At 41.7% G+C, this 7,802-nt stretch overlaps 1 pseudogene; it reads left to right on the forward strand.

Moving 5' to 3' along the window:
- Positions 1-1,012: 1,012 nt before the first annotated feature.
- Positions 1,013-1,309, forward strand: LOC136306756 (alpha-ketoglutarate dehydrogenase component 4 pseudogene; annotated as a pseudogene).
- Positions 1,310-7,802: the final 6,493 nt, after the last annotated feature.

Raw genomic sequence — 7,802 nt, forward strand, 5'->3', positions numbered from 1 at the left:
CCCACTCACACAGAGTTTCCAATCAGCATTACAGTGATTCATTTAAAAATCTGAATAAACATCCAAGGATCACCAGATCTTTGAGGTGATTCCAACAGCAAGGACAGAGGCCAAAACAAATAAACCAGAAGGAGAAAAAAGTACTCTGAGGAAACAGATAATACAGACAAGTATAAGAAATTTTCAAAAAGTAAAGTATTCTCAGTGAGAATAAAATCGTTTTTATACCCATGAAAGAAAACTAAAATTCTATCAGGGAGGGAGGAGGGAAAGAGAGAAAGAAACAGAAGGTAAAAGGGAAAAAAGAGAACAAAAGGTGCTTTGGAAAATTAAAAATGAAAGTGAAACAAAAAAAAGGCAAGAAATTTAAAAGACGGCCTGACCAGGTGGTGATGCAGTGGATAGAGCGTTGAACTGGGATGCGGAGGGCCCAGGTTCGAGACCCCAAGGTCACCAGCTTGAGCACGGGCTCATCTGGTTTGAGCAAAGCTCACCAGCTTGGACCCAAGGTCTCTGGCTCCAGCAAGGGGTTACTCGGTCTGCTGTAGCCCCACGGTCAAAGCATATATGAGAAAGCAATCAATGAACAACTAAGGTGTCATAACAAAAAACTAATGATTGATGCTTCTCATCTCTCTCCGTTCATGTCTGTCTGTCCCTATCTATCCCTCTCTCTGACTCTCTCTCTCTCTGACTCTGAAAAAAGAAAAGAAATTTTAAAGACCAATCCAGGAAGTTCAACATCTAACTAAAAGAGTTCCCACAAGAGAGAACAGTGGGAATGAAATTGTCAAGGAAATAGAGCAAGAATATTTTTCAGAAATAAAGACCAAGTCTCCAGTTTAAAAGAGCAAACTGAATAGACAAATAGGGAATCAGTATGTTTTATACTTGAAACCAACATGTTATATATCAGTCATATCAGTGAAAAAGAGCATATTGAGTGCCCAACGTAACAAAACTTTTAAATAGCAACACCAACACATATCAGAGCTGACCCTTCTTGGGAGTCATGATGAGCAGCAAGATGGCGTCTACTAGCAGGGTTGTTCACGTAACCAAGCCAGGTAACTTCACAGCTCCCTGATAGAAGAGACAATCCTAAACCCAATGTATCAGAAGTTTTGAGATAAGCAGGACTACCATTTCACTCTTCTTCAATTTCACAGCATTCTAAGGGAAGTAAATCACCTGATCGGCTGATGCACCAGATACTTCAGAAATAATAAAAACATTACCTCAGAAATATAGAAGAAAAGTTGTGTCTCAAGAAGAAATCGAAGTTATCCAGCGTAAAGGTCCAGAATAATCACTGACAATGTGACTGCTGTCTGTTATCAGACAAAAGAATAGTCTTTACAATAATGGACTTCCAGCCTGACCAGGCAGTGTTGCAGTGGATAGAGCATCGGACTGGGATGTAGAGGATCCAGGTTCAAAACCCCAAGGTCGCCGGCTTGAGCACGAGCTCACCAGCTTGAGCACAGGTAGCTGCCTTGAGCATAGGATCATAAACATGACTCTGTCATCACTGGTTTGAGCCCACAGGTCAATGGCTTGAAGCCCAAGGTCGCTGGCTTGCAGCCCAAGGTCACTGGCTTGAGCAAGGGGTCACTCGCCCGGCTGTAGCTCACGGGTCAAGGCACATATAAAAAAGCAATCAATGAACAACTAAGGAGATGCAACAAAGAATAGATGTTTCTCATCTCTCTCCCTTCCTGCTTGTCTGTCCCTATCTGTCTCTCTGTCGCTGTATCAAAAAAATAAAAAGAAAGAAAGAAAGAACATTTAAAAAGACAAGTGAAAAATTGTACATTAAACAACTTTGATAAACAGTCTGTAAAAATATATAGAGAGAGAACATTTAGATGCACACTTATATCTCCTAATTTCTGTATCTTGGTCAGCTTCTTTATAAATTTACCTAATTGTTTACATACTTTATAGATGTTAAAGTACACATTTTTAAAATGTAAGTCTATTAATTTATTCTTGATTATCAAGTATTACCAGTGTTGAACTATTAAAAGCACACAATGTCTAGTAAATCATGTTTTCCATAATTTCACTTTGTTTTCCACTTCTGTTTCGTCATGAATTTATCAAGCAGGTTTGCTGCTTTTTGCAAGTGATTTTCCTGAAATTCAGGAATGAGGATCAGTGAAGTACAACCTCCAGTACTCTGTCTTAATTCCCTTAACATTTTTTTATTCACAAAGTTACTGGAATATAACCGGCTTAATAAGCATATCCTACTCTAAATAATAAAAATATAGCCAAGGTAAAAATAGTGACTGTGTGGCATTAAAACTGGAGAGTTAACACAAAAGATTATTTGTAACCTATTTGCAGAAAAAAAAAATGTCAGTATAAAATCAAAGACCAAAATGATTATAGCATAGTTATATATCTTTGACTAGAAATTGCAATTGATTATTTTTTAGGGGTTTAAGTCTTGTTCTTTGGTTTATTTTACTGTTTTGATTGTGATAATGTATGCCAATCCTGGTAAACATTATCAACTTTTTCAAACTTAATGTCTGAAAGCTTCATAAAATCAACCTAAATATTTTTTTTAAATTTAATTAGAGACCATTCTGGGGACTGCTTTTTATTTATTTATTTATTTATTTATTTATTTATTTATTTATTTTTGTATTTTTCTGAAGCTGGAAACGGGGAAAGACAGTCAGACTCCCGCATGCGCCCGACCCGGATCCACCCGGCACGCCCACCAGGGGCGATGCTCTGCCTCTCCGGGGCGTCGCTCTGTTGCGACCAGAGCCACTCTAGCGCCTGGGGCAGAGGCCAAGGAGCCATCCCCAGCGCCCGGGCCATCTTTGCTCCAATGGAGCCTCGGCTGCAGGAGGGGAAGAGAGAGACAAAGAGGAAGGAGAGGGGGAGGGATGGAGAAGCAGATGGGTGCTTCTCCTGTGTGCCCTGGCCGGGAATCGAACCTGGGACCTCTGCACGCCAGGCCGACGCTCTACCACTGAGCCTGCGGGCCAGGGCTCAACCTAAATATTTACCTTAGTAAATGTTAAGGCAATTTATAGAACTTTAAAAAGATCTTCCTGGCACAAAGGTATATATCATTGTGTAAGTAAAGGCTCATAAAGCTAAATAAATTATCTTCCATGCCTTAAAAAAAAAAAAAAAAGACATATCAATGTGAAATTTCAGAACATCAAAAAAGAGATGATTCTAGGCCTGACCTGTGGTGGTGCAGTGGATAAAGCGTCGACCTGGAAATGCTGAGGTCGCCGGTTCAAAACCCTGGGCTTGCCTGGTCAAGGCACATATGGGAGTTGATGCTTCCTGCTCCTCCCCCTCCCTTTTCTCTCTCCTCTCTCTCTCTTTCCCCCCTCTCCTTTCTAAAATGAATAAATAAAAATTTAAAAAAGAGATGATTCTAGAAGTTTTCAAAGGAAAATATAAAGACCATATACAGAAGATTGGGAGTTAGAACAGTATTGAATTTCTTGCCTGACCTGTGGTAGCACAGTGGATAGAACATTGACCTGGAATGTTGAGGTTGCCAGTTCAAATCCTTGGGCTTATCTGGTGAAGGCACATATAAAAAGCAACTACTACTATGAGTTGATGCTTTCTGTTCCTGCCCCTCTTCCTTTCTCTCTCTCTCTCTCTCTCTCTCTTAAAAAAAAAGAAAAAAGAAGAATAGTATTGAATTTCTTAACAACACTGGATGCTAGAAGACAATGGATCATTGTCTTCAAAATTAAAAAATGATTTTTAATTTAGATATATAGGCATAGTATGCACATTTATGCATAGTAAAAAAAATGTTTATCTTCTTTGCACTCCTTGTCAGAATGTTATTGGAGATGCACTCCAGCAAAATAAGAGAGGAAACCAGGAAAGAGTAAGTCATCAGATCTAGGAATCTGGGTAGTCCTAGGATGACTGCTGTGCAGTGGCTCTAGAAAGAAATCAGCACAGAGCCGAGTGGGAGGACAGGGGCCTCCAGGAGGGAGGTCTACATGGGGAGGTGACAATGATAGTGTGAAAGAAAACGTTCACAGGCACTTCATAGGAGGATGAGAGAGAAGGTTTTCTGAACCCGGCCAAAAGTTCAAAGAAAATAAAGCAGAGGGATAAAAAGGGGGGGGGGAAGGGGATTCATATTACTATTCTACATTTTTAGGCTCAGCAGTAAACAATATTTACATGCTAGTGATATTGAAAGCTCTTGGAGGAATCCCATATTTTCCTAAATTATAAAAACTTTTATACATAAAGATATCTTTCTCAGTAATTAATTGTAAGATTAAAATTTGAAAACAGTCTAAATGTCCAACAGGAGGGGAATGGTTAAATAAATCATGACACAGCACTCAATGGAATTTAAATTAATAACATTACAGTCTTTGCTGAACATCAAGGACTCGTTACAGAACCTGCTTTTGAGAGCAGCTTGTTAAATTGAAAGGAGGAATTGAGAAAAGAATGAAAGTCGCTTGTGTTACTGTTGTGGGAAACTAATACTAAATGCCTTGTAGAAATATCAATCAATCAAATACATTTAAAAACAGGCAGCCTAAGAACCCCACTTTGTCAGCATTTAGTATTGTCAGTATGAAGTAGGAAACAGAAGATAAACATTTTGGTAAACTTATGTCTGGATGGCATTGGGAGGAAAGATACAAGGCTCAGTAGTACCGAAGTGGCACAGCCTGGAAAGAGATGGATGGCTGGGGCAATGCTGACCTACCTCAAGTGACCTGGCTCATTGTGCAAAAAGAAACAAGTGGAGAAAGATCTTGGAGATAGCTCACATTCCTCTTTACCTAGGACAAGATCATCATCAGCCAATCAGAGAAACCATCGTTCTACTCCAGCAGTTCCAGGCATGAAGTCCTGGTTGCTTCTGAACAAGGTCAGTGAGGCAAAGAGCCAGGAATCCTTGGAAAACCTGCTGATGACTCCAAGCCCCAGAGGCCCCAAAGTTGTCTGCCAGAACTGAGCCTTATGCAATAGGCCTGTAGATGGTTTTAACAGAAGTGTCCTAAAATCTGATCAGTTTTGGCTCCACATTACTTTCCAACCCTCCAAACAAGACAAAAACATGGTATGAAAAGTACAAGAGTCCATACATTTTCTTGTCTTAAGACTATTTTAAAACAATTATTGCTGCACCTTCCTTCAGCCTACAAAGAAAATTCACTATAAGGATACAGGGAACTCTCTTGAACTTATGAGTTGAGGACCTGGAATGCACCAGAGACCAAATGTCCTCTTAATCTCTCTTCCCCTCCCTCCTTCTCTCTCTCCTTCCCTACCTCATTCCCTTTCTCCCTCCTTTTCTTTCTCCTTTCCTTTCTTCCTCCATCTCTCTACCTCCCCCCCTTCTCTCTCTCCCTTTGGACTCTCCCTTCATTCTCTCTGTGGGTCTCCCTCATTCTTTCCAATCTCCCACCCATTGGCAAACCCTGAGAGGCTGTTTGTCTCCTACTCAGATTGCTTTTACTTAAGATAATTATACCCCTTCTATACTCCTTCCCCAAATTTGCTGAAAGAAATCTCAGTGGTTCATCATATTGACCATTTTTGGCCAATATTTTTTTTTCTTTTCTTTTTTAGATTTTATTTATTCATTTTTATTAGAGAGAGAGGGGAGAGAGAGAGAGGAAGAGATAAAGAGAGGACAGGGGGAGGAGCAGAAAGCATCAACTCCCATATGTGCCTTGACCAGGCAAGCCCAGGGTTTTGAACCGGTGACCTCAGCATTCCAGGTCGAAGTTTTACCCACTGCGCCACCACAGGTCAGGCTTGGCCAATATTTTGAACTCACTAGCTCAATTGAACTTCTCTGGCACCAACCAGTCTGGCAAAAATTACCACCCTGGATCAATCCAATGGTTCATATTATCTATATGTGTGCCTGTGCTGCTGTGGATGCCAAGAGAAAACCATACTGTACATTCTAGTATGATGGACCACCATGAATTTCAGTTCCATGGTCTCCAATCTCCATTGTGGCCCTCAACATTTTGTTCCCCTATGCCAGGAGTCAGGAACCTATGGCTTGTGAGCCAGATGTGGCTCTTTTGATGGCTGCATCTTGCTCACAGACAAATCTTTAATAAAAAAATAATAATAACGTTAAAAATATAAAACATTCTCATGTATTATAATCCATTCATTTCCTACCATTCATGTTAATGGTTGCAGGTGGCTGGAGCCAATCACAGCTGTCCTCCAGGACAACACCAAATTTTTATTGGATAATGCATAACATACACGGGTCGGGTCGTTGTGAGGTCAGGAAGTAAACTTCCCTCCTTTTTTTTTTTTCCTTCTTTTTTTTTTTACTTTTCCGAAGCTGGAAACGGAGAGGCAGTCAGACAGACTCCCGCACGCGCCTGACCAGGATCCACCCGGCACGCCCACCAGGGGGGATGCTCTGCCCATCCGGGGCGTCGCTCTGTCGCGTCCAGAGCCACTCTAGCGCCTGGGGCAGAGGCCAAGGAGCCATCCCCAGCGCCCGGGCCATCTTTTGCTCCAATGGAGCCTCGGCTGCGGGAGGGGAAGAGAGAGACAGAGAGGAAGGGGGGGGTGGAGAAGCAGATGGGCGCTTCTCCTGTGTGCCCTGGCCGGGAATCGAACCCGGGACTCCTGCACGCCAGGCTGATGCTCTACCACTAAGCCAACCAGCCAGGGAAAACTTCCCTCCTTTTAATCAAGTAGTCAGCTAGCTAATTGCAGAAACCCTTTTGACAAAGAAGATGGCTAAAGGAAAAAAAGATGAGGAGTATTGTACTTTTCAGCAGAAATGGACAGAGGAATCTGCCTTTGTGGAGAGAGCAGGTTCTGCAGTGTGTCTAATATGCAATGATAAAATTGCATTGATGAAACTGTCAAATATAAAGTGGCACTTCAACACACACCATACTACATTTGCATCAAAATATCCAGCAGGGGCCTGACCAGGCAGTGGCGCAGTGGATAAAGCGTCGGACTGGGATGCAGAGGACCCAGGTTCGAGACTTTGAGGTCGCCAGCTTGAGAGCGGGCTCATCTGGTTTGAGCAAAAGCCCACCAGCTTGAACCCAAGCTCGCTGGCTCCAGCAAGGGGCTACCCTGTCTGCTGAAGGCCCACCCGTGGTCAAGGCACATATGAGAAAGCAATCAATGAACAACTAAGGTGTTGCAATGCACAATGAAAAACTAATGATTGATGCTTCTCATCTCTCTCTGTTCCTGTCTGTTTGTCCCTGTCTATCCCTCTCTCTGACTCACTCTCTGTCTCTGTAAAAACTAAAAAAAATTTTAAAAAATAAAATAAACTTAAAAAATATATATCCATCAGGAGACAGCAAGAAGAAAGCATGTCAAGAGCTACTGTGCAGACTGCAAGCTAATCAGCAGCAACTCCGTGTTTGGACCCAACAAGGTGACTGGGATTTGGCTAGCTTTGCTGGTGCTTTAGCAATTGTGAGAAACAGAAAGCCATTCACAGATGGGGAGTATACCAAAACATTCATGCTTGATGTTGCCAATGAACATTTTGATGACTTTTCGGATAAAGACAAGATAATCAAACAAATAAAAAACATGCTTCTGTCGGCAAGAATGGTTCACGATCATACCATTATGATGGCAAATAAAACTGAGGCAACACAAGTAAAGGACATAAATGCAGCACCATACTTTTCTCTTGCTTTGGATGAGTCAACAGACGTAAGCCATTTATCCCAGTTCAGTGTGATTGCAAGGTATGCTGTCGGTGACACACTACGTGAGGAAAGTCTTGCTATTTTGCCTATAAAAGAGACAACAAG

Source organism: Saccopteryx bilineata, chromosome 5 (assembly GCF_036850765.1).
Source record: "Saccopteryx bilineata isolate mSacBil1 chromosome 5, mSacBil1_pri_phased_curated, whole genome shotgun sequence".
Lineage (NCBI taxonomy): Eukaryota > Metazoa > Chordata > Mammalia > Chiroptera > Emballonuridae > Saccopteryx > Saccopteryx bilineata.